Source organism: Cibotium barometz, chromosome 33 (assembly GCF_041138505.1).
Source record: "Cibotium barometz isolate CiBa-2024 chromosome 33, ASM4113850v1, whole genome shotgun sequence".
NCBI classification, from domain to species: Eukaryota; Viridiplantae; Streptophyta; class Polypodiopsida; order Cyatheales; family Cibotiaceae; genus Cibotium; species Cibotium barometz.
Genome location: NC_141078.1, coordinates 26580859 through 26598806, shown reverse-complemented (window position 1 = coordinate 26598806; position 17948 = coordinate 26580859). Strand labels below are relative to the sequence as shown.

Here is a 17948-nt window from a genome sequence, read left to right as displayed (position 1 = left end):
TGTAATGAAGGATAAGAGGGTAACGATGGGTAGTGTTTTGCTGCATGGCCCGCACGTTCTGTGCAAAGGCAGGAGGGGGGGTACGACCCTATCAGCCTTTCTGTATGAGTGTACCGCTTTCGGTGGACAAATGTGTACTCAAAATGTCCGTAGAGATGGCCGGTCGGTCGCACGAGTTACAAGAAAACAGTGACCGCCCGGCGCCCATCGTTATTCGCCACCCCACGAGGATTGGATTGGAGTGCGGTCACGCGCCCAGGGCTCGCACGCCAGCGTCACATCATTGGCAATTAAGCGTCGGATCTAACGTCGACGGCGGGGATGACGGCGCCGTCTAAGCCACCTTTCTGTTATTAACCCTAGCTTACCCAGGCGCCTTTCGGCATCCATCTCCATCTCCATCTCCATCTCCATCTCTCAAGCTACTCATGTTGCTTGCGCCCAGAGCGACTCTGATCACAACTCCATCATTTCTCCCCGAATTTCAACCACCTCTTACTTGTGTCATCTGCATTACCTGCCTCCTGTCCATCTCCATCTCCATCTCCATCTCTCCAGCTACTCATGTTGCTTGCGCCCAGAGCGACTCTGATCACAGCTCCATCGTTTCTCCTTCAATTTCAACCGCCTGCTACCTATATCATCTGCATTTCCTTCCTCCGGCCGCATTACAACACACGAGTGTTGCATGCGCAGCTGCGTCTCCGGTGCTTAGCAGAGTGTGTTTTGCCTGAGATTAAGAAAGTACTTAAAGGTAAAGTTACATGATTTTAGTAACGAGTTTATACTTTCTGCAGTCGCCCTAATCCGGATCAAGAGACCTGAGGTTAAGGCTGCATGGATCATAGGCAAGAGAGCTAGCAGTTTCTCCTTTTGCGTTTCTTGTCCATGATTTATTAACGCTAATACAGGTTAAAGACCCAGCTTGTGCCATGATATTATCAATGTATATCGCATTTCCAAGCTTACAAAAACAATAATACAGGGTAATGTGCGTCTGACGACGAGAGAGAGCACGCTTGGAAACACACATGAACGTCTTCGTGTGTGTGATCATGCGTGCTCTTTCGCGTGGTCAGATGTTTTAGTTCTTCATTTCTCTTTATTCATTTCATATATTCTAACCAATTATGAGCAAATTCTGGCTTCTACCAAGCGCAGGGGGGAAGACTTACAAATAACGGACTTCAACCACTTGTAATTTGGTAACATCTCATTACACACTTTCTTATTTTTGGGTTGTCTAATATAGCTTGTCTCTCTCTGCATTTTCTGTCTCAGGTGGACATTCTTCCACAATGAACCACCATAATGTGTAAGGTACTTAATACATGTCAACAATTACATTATCTTTGATGTTGGTTTCAGCTGCTGGAATGACTCATGGTGAATTTAGAGAGGGACCTATCCCCCTTTTTGGAGTGTTTAATATATTGATTTAATGATTAGCAACATTGCATCTAGCCATTGATTTTTGGACTTGAGAACCTACCTTGATATTCAATACATTATTTCACCTATAGCATGCCTCAAGGTGTACTTCATCTATTATGTTGGTTTGAGGAGGTGGCATGACTTACAATGATTAAGATAGAATTAAGGTGGACAATTTGAGTGGAAACAAGTTAAGGTGGGCAAATTGAGTGGATAAAAGTCCTTGAGAACTTACCTAACTTGAGATTCAAACCCCTTACATTATCTCACCTATAGTTTTGCCTCAAGGTGTATTTCATCTACGATGTTGGTTTGGGGAGGTGGCATGACTTACATTGATTAAGGTGGGCAATTTGAGTGGATTCAAGAATCAAGTCCCTTTAGAGATCAGAGACTTACCCTTTTTTCTGAGACATAGTAATGTATTTACTTAGTGATTGGCAACATTGCATCCAATTGCAATGATTTGAACATGGGCACCCAAACCCCTTGGCAAAAGGATCAACATTCTTAAAACCTTGAAACACCCTAAGTCGGTGGGTGTAGGTCTCTTTAGAGGTCTAAACTTCAATTTTAGCTCCTCAGGATAACAAGATGTGGCATATTACACCTTATCTAAAGAGGAGAGCAAAGAATGAGAGTGGCTTAATAATTCTTCTATAATAGAAGTGGCAAATGAAAAATGTATTGATCTATTACAAGATGGGTGAAGACAAGACATTATATACCAAAACATGGGTAAAGTTAACTACTCTCTATTGTACCTACATATATTAGCCTTCCAAGGCAAGTTACATTCAAAAGGTTTTAGAAGTTAGAGTTGATAGCACGTGATGATTTGAAGCTTTGTGACTTGATGACTCTCATGTGATGATTTGAAGCTTTGTGAGTTGATGACTCTCATGGAGTCTAGATCGCACTCTGATTTTTGTTAAGTTTAGGAAATAGTTTAAATTTTCCATTGATATATCTCTCTATTGTGTTAGTGGTGGACTCTAAGAGTTCTATCAAAGTCTTTATCCAAGTTACAACTAATAAGTTCAAATCAATTCTTTCTATATAGAAGGTGGTGCAATTGTCCATCCAACTACTATGCATGTATTCTCTTTAGTGTTAAGCATTTTCTCTTGCTTAGTTCTTTAAGTTCATCTCACTTTTACAGGTGTTTTGAACTTATTTATGAAGTTGGTATGGGCCTTGTTTTTAAATTAGGTTCTATATTTGTGCAAAAGAGAACTTATCATAACTTGAAACTATGAGGAGGTTGTGAGGCATAGATTATGAGAGGCATGCCATGTCTCGTGAGGGAATATTCTCACTCATTGGAATTGTACTCACTTTGAGGTGGGCTAGGACTTACTAATGTGTAAGTTATGTACACTGATCCTTGCCTGGAAGGCCAACACTCAGTCCTCCCTCACTACATCTAGCAATGTGGGACTTAGTTAGATTGGTTCTAGAGGCTCCAAACAGGTTCTGTTTGTGGCCACTTAAGAATGGAATACAGGTATGTCTGAGGCCTTAGGAATACTCTGATGTGGAACATTTGTCTCTGGTGGTATAGCAAAAAAGACATGTCCCATTTATCGTTAACTATAGTTGTTGGGTTATTTGTAGTTAACTTGCCCTTGTCAGAGTGGTGTTTCTATTACATTGACTTCATTACTTAAGCCTGATCATAGAAAGCGTCATTTTAATATGTCCTTTTAATTAAAAAAATGAATAGAATACTTTTCTAATGTAGTTTTTGAATCTAGCTTGTCAAAAAATATTATTAGATCTAAACAATCACAAATGCTTAAGAAAGATGATAATCTTATTTAAGTTGAGAGTAGTTCACATTAGACTAGTCATGCACTGATTTTTATCATTTGTCAGCTTCTTTTTAGGGACAAATTTTTAAAAGCATAATAAAAAGCAAGGTTGCACCCTTGGGAAATATCATGATGCCTTATAATTAGCTATGGTCTGGAGTACCCATTCTCGGATAAGATACATTATGGTATGAGTGTTTAATTTCATTAAGGATTATACTTATCTTAATGCTAGGCCTAGTAGTAGCAATGAAATTGTGACTGTGTAGTAAATTAGTGAGCACTTCCTCAAATTTGTGAATACGGTTATTTGATGTGGTTATGTAGGCCAGTGGACATAACTTGGAGAAAGATCATGCAGATGCTAATGAGGTATTTTTTCTAGATTCTTGTAGATAGTCTCATGATTTTGTTAATGTATCTTTCTTTTGATATTTTACTTGCATGGTGATGTTGTTTCTTTATTTCAAAACCTTACATTTAAGATAAAATCATTTTTTCAAATTTAAAAAGCTAGTTGCACAATTTAAGCTTAAAAGAAAGTACAGAGATGAGAAGAAGAACACATCAACTTTGGACTTCATTTGTCCCCTTTTTTTATTTGGAGAAAAAATATATGATCTCTCTCTCTCTCTCTCTCTCTCTCTCTCTCTCTCTCTCTCTCTCTCTCTCCCTCTATGTCCAAGGTAAGGCTAGCTTCTAATATATAAAGTGTTTTGGAGTTTCTAGCATCTCCCAAATAAACAAATTAGTGTTTTGGGAGTTCATAGAACTCCACTCAATGGAGAAAGCTGTGCTTCATTTTATATCTCAACCCTTTAAGGAACTATTTGGTCGGGATCAAAACTCAATGATAGGTTTTGGAGATATGAGTAATCTTTTCATTTCTCTCTTGAGCCTTACTAGCATGCCTAAGATGACTAGTAAGCCTACAAAATAGAGGGAAATATTATAAACGTGATTGGTTTTCCCCAATATATGCTTGTCTATCTTAGAGGAGTAGTACTAGTTTACATAAGAGGAGCAATGCTTGTCTACATAAGAGGCCGAGTAATGTAAGAGGAGTAGCAAGGATATGAATCACATAAAAATATTTTACACATGATTGGTCTTCAAGGATTTTTCTTGTACAACTAGTAGAAAATAGTTCTCATTATGAATGGGCTGTCTGATATTTATCAATGGGTTGGTAAATAGCACCAAGAAGTGTAAGGTCACACAGCCTAGGCTTACATGATTTGTGTATCCATCTTGTTCACTTCAAATATTACACCTAGTGCTTGATCTTTGATCAAGATGCTTTCATGCGTTTGAGTTTTGCTTTCATGCGTTTGAGTTTTGCTTGACCTTTGACCAAGATGCTTTCGTGCATTTAAGTTGATGGCTTATCATGGCCATTGAGTTTGGCCCAATTAGCTCAGGTATGTAGGACTTTTTTAGAATGAAGTGTTCTAGTCCTTGATATGCTCATTTAGATTATTAGAATGATGTTTTTCAATTCAATGCTCCAAGAGAATAAATCCTTGAGGATGAGGCATTTGGCATTAAATTACACATGGTAGCCTCAAATGCAAGGCTTTGATAAAGAAGATATAGGGATGATCCATGCCTAGTGCTTTAGTAACTTTTGTGGTTAGTTTTGTAACTTTTGTTATCAAGGGTAGTAGATTAAACCAACTTCCCTTAGTATAGTTATGTGGTAATCCTGTGACATCCTTATAAGTCTTATACAGATGGATAGTAAATTAGTTCAACTTCCCTTAGTACAGTCTTGTGAAAGAAGAAAGTGGTATTCTTATTATAATCTTAGTGACATTGAACCTAATTGTTCTCTCACGTGAGACCAACATTTTGCTTGAATTATGTTATTGCTCTTGCATTTGAGAATTGTTTCTTGGTAATGTATCTCTCATTTTCCTCATAATTGTGCTTGACTTAGCTTCTTCATGCCAGGGATTACTTTGGTGTTTTGTGTATACTATGTGAGAGAGAGATGATCATACTTGCTAAACATGTTGGATATTTCGGAGTATAGTGGTATGAACACCCTCTTAGGTGTGTGTGAACAACCCTTATTAAGGTCTAGGTCAAAAGATGAGGCTTGATGCCTATAAAACCATTGTACATGGTAGGAGTATTAGCATAATACAATCATTCTTGTGTGGTGCAAACTTGTTCTCTTGGCTTGAGTGTCTCTCTCCCTCTCTCTCTTCTACACACTCCACCATGATGATGTTATTTCATCCTTCATAGCTCCATGTGTGATCTCTTGTGATGGTGAATTTTAATGCTTAAACTTGTGACCACTTCCTTCTTGCGGTAGTTTTGGCCTACCCACTACTCTACTTTCCATGGCATTGCTACCCAGCAAGACCCTCTTCCTTGGTAGACATGTTAGCATTTTTGGCCTACCCGTGCTGCTTTGCTCTCCACGGTGCTACTACCTAGTGAGATCTTCTTCCACCTACTACTAGTTGGTGTTGATAACTTTGTGAAGTAGATGTACCCCCATCGTAAGCCCTAATTTCAATGTGGATAGTCTTTGCCACTATGCAACAGGATAAGTCTCTCACTCCTTTGGTTGGAAGTGCTTCTTATTCAGAGAGGGAGATATCCTGATTGGGCAGGTCATTCTATACTCGCTTGAACCTGAGAGTTGGCATTGGCATGGCTATTTAAAGAGGCATGGTTGTGACATTGCAGGGTTCTTACTTCGTGAATAAAGAGGATGGAATCCTAGAACTTGGTGATTACATAGTTTTGATAGAAGCTATCAGCACATTCCTAAAAGGTGAATTTGGGCATGTTCCTGGATTCATCTAGGTATATATAGTCTTGTGGGTTGACTACCATGAGTATATAACATGCACATTCTAAAAGGTGAGTTTGGGCATGTTCCTGGATTCATCTAGGTATATATATAGATGAGCTCTAGGATATATTCTTGATCTCCCCAGTGTATTCGTGATTTCATAGTGGAAATATCCTCGAAAAACTCCTCCCCCATGCACTTTGCTAAACCTTCAAGGATCTGGAAGTAAGTGGACCCAAGACCTTATGTAGATTGTGAAACATTCCGATGAGTAGTACTTGAGATTCCTGCTAACCTAATGTAGCCTCGTTAGAATCCCAAACAATGAATGTGACAATTATTTTGGTTGATCTAGCTTCTTCCCAAGAGGATTTCTTTAGTCATAGTTCCTTCATGGAGAACAAAAAACTTAGACTCAGACAAGTAGTCTTCAATATACTAAAGGTTAGTTTATAAACACCCATATAAGAAGTTGTCATGTTGACAAAGTGCAGCAACCAATGGGAGTTAATGTGGGTCTACCCAATGAGGTCCAAGTCTTATATGACATTAGATTGTGATGTTTTCTAGTAGATTAGTTTGATTTTTTGCTCAAAGTCCTTTCTTGATTGGAGCTAAAGCCAAAGTTAGGTCAGCTCAACTTCCCAATCCTCCTCATATGAATGAATTATTTCAGCCATGTTACAATCGATTGCACTCTTATGCTTCTTAAGTTTGGCTTTACACTCTTCCCTCCTTTGATAGCCAAGAGTACGTGTTCCTTTTCAGCTTTGTGTTAGGCTTTAGTTTTGTGCAATCTGTCCATAGTTGCTCTTCCATTAAAGGCCCTTAATACTTATATAGTTTACTCTCATTAACAAATACATGTAGTTGTAAACCATCCAAGGTCTCAATATGTACTCTTCCACTCAGAACCCACAATATGATAGGGCCCGCATCCTCGAAGACTTAGCTTCTTCTTGGCCTTTTTTACATGGTACATCAAGATCAAGTCACTCACAATATGATAGGGCCCGCATCCTCGAAGACTTAGCTTCTTCTTGGCCTTTTTTACATGGTACATCAAGATCAAGTCACCTATCCAAAACTTCTTAGTCCCAATATTTTCATTGAACCATCAGTTACATCGGCACTTTTCAGCCCACATTCTAACTACAGCATAGAGGTGAACCTTATCCAGACTTCTAGTTTCTCTAATTCCTCTAACGTTTCAGAAAGTTCATGACCATCAAGGCCATGTTCTTTTGCAGCCCATAGGGTTGGAATGAGTGGTGTGATGGCATCTAGTCCATAGACAAGTCAGAAGGCATCCCAATAGCCATCTTGTAAGGTGTGATGTAGGCCCATAAAGTTGCTAGAAGGTTAATGTCCCAGTTTGTTTGAGTGGTATGTACCATCTTAGTGAGGCTAGTGCATAACACTTTATTAGTTCTTTTAGCTTGTCCATTTTTTTGGGGATGATAATGAAGGAGAAATTTTTTTTGTGACTAATCATGAATTCTTGAAGCAAATGCTCAATCACTTGTTGATTAAGTGTGTGCCTCTATCACTCACAATCTTAAGAGGGTAGAAAAATTGGTAAATGATAAACTTATATAGAAATTTGATTGTCGAGTGAGGATTAGACTTGATTGTAGCTTTAGCTTTGGCCCACTTCATGCAATAGTCTATAGTTATAATGATTTATCGAGCACCTATGTACCGTGAAGTTAGGCTAATAAGACCAACAAAATCCATGCCACATTTCATGAAAGATTAGCGAGACATAATTGTACTAAAAATCTTTGGCAAGCATCACATTATTTGACACATTTATAGTAGCATCTCCAAATAAGGTGGGCGAGACCACATTCCTGCCTGTAATATTCTATAGGAGGCAGTGATATTGCTTGTAATATTCTATAACAATATCTACAATAAGGTGGCCACCTCCTACTTATGCATGTGCTTCTAAATATTTGAGGTAGTCTAGTCTTCATGTATGCATAGTTGCAAGATACCATCTTCTCCCAATCTATTTAATTCCCTAAAATGAGATGACGCTCTCACTAACTTTTGCGCTCTATCAATAATAATTGCTTTATCAAAAGGTAAGCTTATAGATAGAAAATGGGAAATTTCCTTGCTCCAAATGGGAACTAAACTCAATTGGAATAAATTGACATCTGGTAAGTCATCCTCCACACCTATAGGTTCTTATCCATTTGTAATTCTTGAAAGACGATAAGCTAAAACAAGGTGAGATCCTTTTCAAATCATTAATGATAACTTATAAGTCAAACTCCATAAAGATCAACAACCATCTTGTGTTCTGACCTATTGCACAAGGTTTGGAGAGACCAAGTACAATAAAGCCAGATGTGATCAACAAAGAATGCAAACTTGTTGGCCAGGGTATAATTTCTATAATTCTTTATAGTATAAACCATGGCCAATCACTCTTGCTCCATGGTTTTATAATTGTTCTCAGTATCATTTAGCTATTGGCTAATCTAGTGTAGTAATAGATTAGAAAATCAATGGTGTGTTCCCTTGGTTGGTTCAAGACATATCTAATAGCAAATGTCGAGGCATTGATGTGCACAAAAAAAATCAAGTCCCAATTTGGGCGTTTGAGGATAGGTGACGAGGCTAAGGCATTTCATAGTTTTTGAAACAACTACTCACATTCCTTAGTCCACACAAAGATAATCAAAAGACCATATAAGGGCTGGGTTAGATCAGTGTACATGAATATGAACTGTTGGTAATAGACACAATGCCGCATGAATCTTTATACTCCCTTGAAATTTATAGGTCTTGGTAGTTCAAGGATGACCTTGAATTGTTTTTGTCAATAGAGATGCCATTAGCAGAGACTATATGCCCTAGGATTACTCCATGGAAAACCATAAAGATGCACTTTTCAGGAATTAGAGATATTCGATATTATTGACATATCTTAAAGACTTTTCATAAGCAATCTATTGTCTCTTTTCGTGAGGAGTTTACACCTAGATCATCCATGTAAACTTCAAGAAACTTCCATAGCAAGTTTTTGAAAGCTATACTCGTATAAGCCTCTTAAATGTGGCTAGTGCATTTGACAAGACAAATGGCATGACCTTATAAGCAAAGTTTTTGAAAGCTATACTCATATAAGCCTCTTAAATGTGGCTAGTGCATTTGACAAGACGAATGGCATGACCTTATAAGCAAAGGTACCCCACTGCATAGTGAAGGCGGGTTTGTGTTGGTCCTAGGGATCTATCAAGGTGACTTGATTGTAATTGCAACCTCTCTGCAAAATTGTAGGCTTCTTTTTTAGCAACTATTTCAATGACATGTTCAATGAATAGTAGAGGGTAGTGGTTCTTCATATAGTTGCCACATTGAATCTTTTAAGATTGACACAGACCCATAATTTTTCATTCTTCTTTGAGACCACTATGATGGGTGAAACCCATTTACTGTGTTCAATTTCAAAAATGAATCCAGCCTCTAGGATCTTGTCAATCTCTTTCCACACAAGTTCGGCATACTTGGGATTCATTTCCATCCAGACAGGTTAGGTTTCAGCTGTATATTAGCAGACATGTAGATTTCACATTATGAAGTTTTTGTCCGAGTTGTGGCCAGTTAATATTATGCTTATTCTTTCTATCTTTAGCGGTGCATTTACCCTATCAACTACTTATTTGCTATACTAATTCTTTCTATTTGTTGCTACTTCCCTTAGTGCTAGGCTTCATTATGGCTGAATCTACCCTGCATCTCCGAAAGTTTGACAGAAACTCAGTACAAAGGGCTTTGTGTGAATATATGCTCTTATGTGTGTGTGTGTGTGGAGTGCATGTGTGTGAGAGCATATCTTGATACAGAGTTCTACACCCACAGTTGGGCACTGATGACGTTAGTGGGGATGTCGTAGTATCTAGTCCATACTATGTATACTGGAGTTGATAGTTATATAGTCTTGTGGGTGGACTACCATGAGTATATAACATGCATGTTCCTAGAAGGTGAATTTGGGCATGTTGCTGGATTCATCTAGGTATATATATGGTGTGCATTACCAAAGAAGGAGATACGCCTTTCATGTCTTCATAGGTTCAAGCAAATACATCTTTATATACCTCGAGGAGTGTTATCAATTCCCGCTCCTCATTCTGAGGAGAGGTCTACTACAATGTTCACTGGTTTATAGCCTTCTCTTGGATCAACGAGATTTATCTCCTTAGTCTTTCAAGTCCATCAAAAATTTGGTCTAGATCACTCCTTGGTGATCATTTGCCTTTTCAAGCTTAATGACTCATTCTTGCCTATTGAGTAGTTTTTGAAATCGTCAGATACCTAGCGAGGGTCATCATTGTTGTTGTCTTCCTTGGCAAGATCCTTATTATTGGCTTTTGCTTCATGTAGCCAACTCTTTGCTATGTTGTCTCTGTGTACAGTGACTTAGTTTTTTGGACTTCGGGTCATTCCCATAAAAGAAGTGGTTGCCTCAACCTTAGGCAATAAAACTGCATAAGGCTCATCTCCCCTCTCCCGAGTTACAACAAAAGTCGTCTACCAAGATTAGTATGCACCTAAGTAACATAACCAATCTTGATGATCCTCGGCTACAAGAGTTCTCTCGGACCCTTAAAGGTTTAAAAGCTAGATATTGGCTTCACTCCACTATTACTCAGGTTCCAACTCAACTAAAATACTCGCATAATTATGTCCTTCTTTCGGAGGTACACATGTCGTTTCCCCAGTCATGGACCTTTTTAAGTTGCCTCATAAATGGCAGCCTAAGATCACATCATAAATTGTTGACTTCTTAAAATCAACAATCGTAAGTAAAATCGTTTTCCCAATCATGGACCATGTTAAGTTGCCTCATGAGTGATAGCCTAAGATCACATCATACATTGTTGACTTCTTAAAATCAATAATCACAAATACATGATCAAAAGTTAACCCACTTGTTGACCAGTAAAGCTCTCCTGAGGGTAGTGTCACATTGCCATTTGCTAATTTAGTCTTGAGAATTGTATCACATAGTTTTGGGCAACCCCAATGTTCCCATTGATTTCTTGTTGTTACGCTCACACCAGCACCACCATCCAAGATGTCCGCACATGATGCTCTTCCCAATTTTAGAGGTAGAGTCATTGAGATCCTCTCCCTCAAAGTACTTGCCAATTTTCTTGACAAGTACATAGTTGTCCAACGTCTGAGGATTCATCTTAATCACCTCTTCCTCTTTTGAGCCCAAATCAGACTCATACCATGGAATCTACGTTTAAGGATTCATCTTAATCACCTCTTCCTCTTTTGAGCCCGAATCAAACTCATCCCATGGAATCTAGGTCATATTTAGAGTCTAACCAGTTCTTGATATTGAGCTAGACACTTGTATCTCTTTTCAAGAATTGTTACAAAGAAACAGTGATGGGGGCTGAAAAGATTGCTTACATCCCTGAAAAATCCTTATGATGCCTTCGTGTTCCAAACATAGGCACTCTTATAGAGGTTATGGCTTCCAGTTGGTTTTTGAGGCAACATTGGAGGATGAAGAGTTGGCCCTATGGGATAAATCTACAGTTGTGAATTGTACCCCTTCTTCTTTTAATTCCAATATAGGTTAAAAAGGAGGTTCGAGGACTTCTTCAATGATGGACATTAAGCTCAACCTGAGAGTAGACATCACTTTTCTTTACATCGTTAAGCATTTATTCTTACAAGGCTTCATTAGTAAGTGGTTTATTGGGGTAGGTCCATAGGTACAATCGCTCCTTCCATCTCTTGCTGAGTAACTTTTAGTCTCTCAATCTCTTCTATAATGGATTTGGGTACTGGTTGAGTTTCTTTGGCAAAGGCTTGATGGCATCCCAATCAAGTCGACCTACCACTTGTTTCTGTGCCATGTCTAGGATGTCATCTTTTAGGAATTCACCTTCAGAGGAAGAAGATAGTCAGATCGGGATTCAATGATTACTTCACCATCTTCCTTGATGTGCTCTAGTTCCTCCAAAGTGGAATTTGTTTTCCTTTTGAGCATTCTCGCTCTCTTCTTCTATTGCTTGGATTGTTTTGTAGAAGCTTGTGATGCCTTGTCTACATCCTTGGGACTGTGGTCTTTTATGGCTTTTGCTTGGGCTCTTGTCAATGCCAGGATCTTTGTCATCTCGAGGATAGCAGGTGTGTTGCTTACATGTAAAAAGTGCTCATCACATGGTGAGAGGTGCAATATGATTGTTATCCCCTCTTGATGTCATAGGCTTACCAGGGCAATTTGCAATAGTATGCTTAATCCCATAGCCTAGGCACCACCTCTACTAGGGTCACCAAAGACTAGATGGGGGCACTCTTTTTTCAAGTGTGACCCACCACACACGTAACAGGCTAATGGTTTGCTACGTGTGTGGCCCACCACACACATAATAGGCTAATGGTTCTCGCTAGGCTCTATAGTTTCACCCTCGTTTCACCCTATAGTAGCCCATAGGAATCCCACAGCCACCATAAGCACTAGCTAGTGCAAGCCGAAAGACATGAGTCATAGGTTAGTCGGTGGTGGTAGTAGCATAATAAGTACCAAGTGGTGTTCTAGTGTTGGTGTGTAGTTCACGGTTCTGGCTCTTGGGATAGGGATTGGTTTGCCATAAGGGTCTGTTGGTAGACTTGCATAGGAGTCTACTTGATCTAGTGGATGCACATGCATGTCTAGTGGATTGATTTTCCATATGGGTCTCTTAGAAGACCTACATAGTCTACTTGATCTAGTGAATGCACATGCATGTATGTTACATCTTCAATGATGGTGAGCGCTACAACATCTAGTAGTAGGTGAAACTCTAGGAATAGGTGGTTGTGGTCCAAGAACAGGTGGAGGGGATTCTATTCTCATCAGGCCACCATGAGGCATAGGAGCGCTAGGAACATGAGGAGGAAACGTAGGTCCCATATGGGGGCCCACTTGGAGGGGCAGGTATGGCCAATGGTGGGCTAGCCGGCAAGGTAGGGGGTTCTACAATTATATTGGCAAGATTGTACTGACACACCCTTGTGTCATGTAAGAAATCTTCTACTGAGTGGCCATCACCATAATAAGGACACACCTTCCTAGGTTCTCTGGGAGATACTCTCCACTTTGCCTCCATACGTTCAATCACTTTTTTGCCACCTTATCCTCGGTTTTCTTATGAAGCGTCTGAGCATGAATCTTCTCCCCTAGATCCCAAAGTTCTTTGAACCTTGTGGCACGTACATCATTGTTGGATTGGTCATCTAATAGTAGGGACGTATAGAGGCTACATGTGCTAGTGAAGACGGAGATTTCCGTCCAAATTTAGTAGAGGAGGTGGTGTGAGAAGTGTATTCTGGAGATTTTCTTGGTCTTCGTGCGTGTTTATTTCTATCTACCTCTATGGGTAATAAAGATTTCCAAACTTATCAATGAAAAATTGCCCTCCCTCTCTATTTGTGAACCTTCTTACAATGGGGTTTTCAGAATGGACAAGCTGGTTATCCCCCATTGCCTTTGGCCTTATATTTTGATGGTTATCCCCCATTGCCTTTGGTTTGATGTCCCACATGGTTCCCATCAATGGGGTTTTCAAAATGGACAAGCTGGTTATCCCCCATTGCCTTTGGTTTGATGTCCCACATGGTTCCCATCAGTGTACATGAAAGTCTCAAGGAGCTTCCAAAGGATCCGTACCATTCAATTGATATTGGGTTTAGACTTTGCATCGGATCTTGTCGAGACTACTTGACCCATATTCACAGCACCCTCATTGTAGTAGCAAGAGTCAGTCCTACTTGACCTTAAGGTATGACCTCTGGTAGTACTAAGATGTAATAGATTAAAGGGGAACCTGATGGTGTGAATTGAAATCCACTACTAATTGGTTCCATCCGAATCTCTAGAATCGGGTCCTCATTGGCCAATGAATGACTTTTCCCCTCACTAGGAGAGGAGTCTTCGAGGATTCTATGCATCAAAATCTCTTCTAGTCTAATCCAATTACTCTTAGTTTGGGCATTCTCGATGCGATCTCACTATCTCCATACGCGCTGAATTAGTCAGACTTTCCATGGTGGCACAACCAATCATCTATAACTAAGAAGTATATGCCTCTCGGTCGAGTGTTTTGTAGCTTAAATCCATCATGGAAAATCTCTAGTCACCATTACTCAGTCTTCACGTCTCATGCTTTTGCCAATGTTGGTTTACCCTCAAAGTGTTGATGACCCACTTGGTCCAAAATTCTTGGTCTCTTTTTGTGAATTTTTAATGTATTTGATGAATTTTGGATTTTCTAATGTTTTTGGTATTTTGGGATCTTATAATTTTTTTGGGTTTTCTAGGTTTTCCAATGTTTTTGGTCTTTTGGTCTTTTTGAGTTTTTGTATTTTTGAGAGTTTCTTGATCAGTTGCATGAATCCCTCTACTCAAGATTTTAGATTTTTAAGCCCCTTGGACATGCTCCCATTTGGATCGTATGATTCTAGTGCCAATCCAACTTTTCGATATTTTTTGACTTTCAGACGATTCGACTTTTGGACGATTTGACTATTAGACGGTCTGACTTTTGAGTCCGATCACATGATTCTAGTTCGACTAACGATCTGGATCGACGATTCCACTTTTCTACAGACGATCACTGGTTACGATCGGACTTCTGGGATCGGATGATCCAACTCTAAAACGATCCGAGTTGTGCACTATAAACGATCTGTATGGGCGAAGCGATTTGACTAGAAACAAATGCTGACATGGCCTTTCAAATGTTGAGTGGGCTACCTAGAAGCTGATGTGTGCATCAGATCAGTGACATGGCAGCCGAGTGATCAATGCTTTCACGCCTGCGCGCTTGACACGCCCCTAGTTTCATTAGGCCAGGTTTAATTCTTCATTAAGGCTGGATTAGCCAATGAATCAGTTGATGGGTTCCCAGTACTATTAAGCGCAAGATAGCAACGTGCTTAGGGGCAGATTAAGCTCCAATTAACCAAATGCTAAATCCCTTTAGTTAGCGTCGATTACTCATGCACTTATCATGAGATTATGTCAACAAGAAGAAATTGCAGTTACTTATAGAATCAACAGAGCCTTTAACCAGAATTAAGGATAAAACAAATATTATTACCAACTCGAACCAGGCAAACTCGATCTGCAAACCTGTTCAAAGACTCAATTAATCAACTGTAATGCAAGGCAAACCAGGCAAGCAATCCAATCCAAGTTTATTAATGCAACCTTAATCGCTACTTAATCCCTAGCATGCAATCAAACAATGCAAGCCTTAATCCAATCTTAATGCTAATCTCACGCTTAATCATTATCAACGCAAACAAAACAAACAACCAACGCTATAAACTACACAAATCCAATCAATCTAATACACAAAGAAAAACTGACATTCCCTCTTTTCAACCCATTCTTTCCATAGCTTTCAAATGCGGGTAGCACAGCACCAATGGAAAGCTCTAAACACACCCACCAATCCCAAAGCCATGTCTTACCCATTGATCCAATGTCGTGCATTCTCTGCCAAAGGATTTTCCTAGGGACAGTGTCAAAATCTTTACAAAAATCAACAAAGTAATATATTGCACCCTCCCTATATGTAATTGGCACTTCTACTTGGATTGTAATCAAGTATTGTATGCTTATCAAAATCTAACTTGCCCCATTGGCCCTCTATTTACCTTGAAGCTCAGCCCAATTGTTGATTTTGATTTCAAGAATCATTCTATATGGTTTGGTAAGCGTGGACCCAACTATTAGAGGTATTGAGCTAAACTAGTGCGGATAGGGATGACACGTTTGGATGACACCTCCACACTTATGCAATTGGCATGGTTGGTGAGATCATAGTTGATATGCCACCAATGTTTTATAGGCTATATGACAACCACTTTGGTTTCCTAGCGTTATGGCATAGTTATAGTGCTAACTCATTTAGGAGGTTCCTACTTTGGTTTACTAGAGTTATGGCTTAGTTATAGCACCACCTCATATAGTTAGGTTTACACTATGGATCTTGTATATTTTTGTTACGCTCCTAACGACAGAGGGAGGAGAGCTTTGGATCACCACCTAGCCCTAAAGGGAATGGAGATAAGGTTCCCCCACTGCCGGTATATATGGTGGCCTGCCTGCCCATACATACCCGACTGCCCCGCGGTACTAGTACACCTAGGTACCCTCTCCCTTGAACCACAGCTCACCACGGCTCACTCGCCGTGCCCACACTTTGACAAGCAATCTCAAAGTCGGTCGAGCTCCCCACAGCTACGTAACATTACTCCCCCTCCCCCTCAAGAAGAGTTTTCATATGCGAAAACAAACTTTGAAAAGCTCTTAGTTAGCGTACTCAAGCACTCCCACGAGGATACCGCATCCTCACAATCTTTCCACTTAACAAGGGCCTCTCGGTACACAATGTGCCTCATGTTTCGATCTCTCAATTTGAGAATCCTCTCGAGCTCGTGTGGAATAGATGGTGGTTCGATCAACTCCACCAAAACGCTTGGAGAAACTACGTTCTCCTTATGGTCAACAATTTTTTGTAGTCTAGTGACATGAAAAATAGGATGAACTCGAGAGCTCTCGAGCTAAAGTTTGTACGCTAATCCTCCACCCTCCTAAGGATTTTAAAGGGACCACAGTATGTACGAGAAAGTTTTCACACTTTCCCATCTTTAAAGTCTCCAACTTCGGAGGGACTTTCAAATATATGAAGTCACCTTCTTCAAAGGCTACTTCTCTGCGGCCCTTGTCTACATACGTCTTCGCACAATCTTGTGCACTACGTATGCTATCTTTTGCTACCTGTAGCATATCTTGCATGTCTTCAAGGAACTCTGTTAACCACACTGGTTAACATTATTTTAAAGCGTGGTTACATGTAACTCTTTTTTATGTAAACCACGCTAAGTGCTTTATGTAAAAGATAGGTGGATGCCTGAGCTTATAACTTGTGTAATGTTGGCCATAAGCATAAGCCTCAGTGTACATAGAGCTAGAAGAACCAATCTTATGAAATATGAAAAGTGGACAATCCCATTATCACATTGTGAGAGCAGAGTTTGCTGCACCAGTGGAGGCACTCTTTTAGATAGTATGTTTCTTACACAGATTCAGTGACATGCCAGTGGACCGACTCCCGTGCATTGCTTTTGAGGCATCTAGGTAGCTTGTAGAGTCAGGGGACAGTCGCTCATGGTATACACAGGTAGTCCAGTGGCTTCAGAGTTTTGGGTATGATATAGACCGATTACCACCTACCCAGTATGATCTACATGCCCCACACCTCTCCCTCTCACACACTGAGAGGAATAGAGTCATCAGGCAGCAGGAGATGATTCAGAGACATATTATGCACACATGGGTGACACCATCACAGCCTCTTTGTATGAAGACGGCATACTATAGAGATCATTTCTTGATGCTGAGTTATGATGGTTTCATTTAGAGACCACACTACATGGATCTATATCTTCCACATGCTCTGAGAGTAGTGATTGGACAGCTCTGAGTTTCATCACACCCCCTAAAGATTGAGGCTAGACGAGCAACCGGCATCCCACGGGAGGAGAGATTATGTAGAGAGGATGTGGAGAACGAGTTACACTTTGTATGCATATGTCCATATTATGATGGGATCAGAGCCACCTACCCTACTCTCTTTAGAGGAGCAGACACATCTTTTCAGTCCATCTTGCATATATCAAACCAACAAGTACTTGGGCCCTTCTTACTAGAGATATATAGACACATAGTGCAGTTACTCTAGCTCGGAGAGAGGAGAGCCCAGATCCGATAGACTCAGCTGACCGATTTCTTCCAGAGGATAGCCATGCGAGATCCCACACTGATGGGGCGAGGAGTCACTTTGAGGAGAGCAGAG

The 17948-nt window shown here is 40.0% G+C and overlaps 1 long non-coding RNA gene across 11 annotated transcripts in view; it reads left to right on the top strand.

Annotated features, from left to right (window-relative positions):
• Nucleotides 1-393: 393 nt before the first annotated feature.
• Nucleotides 394-17948, top strand: part of LOC147619456 (uncharacterized) — a 41786-nt gene continuing 24231 nt past the window's right edge. For 2 of the 11 annotated variants that reach the window (XR_015261861.1, XR_015261857.1), the window contains exons 1-3: nt 394-1320; nt 3324-3436; nt 3576-3620. This is a non-coding gene — a long non-coding RNA (uncharacterized LOC147619456). Of the gene's footprint in view, nt 1321-3312; nt 3437-3575; nt 3621-14580; nt 15754-17948 lie in introns of those variants that run through there. The other 9 variants (XR_015261867.1, XR_015261864.1, XR_015261863.1 and 6 more) reach the window with 9 other exon arrangements.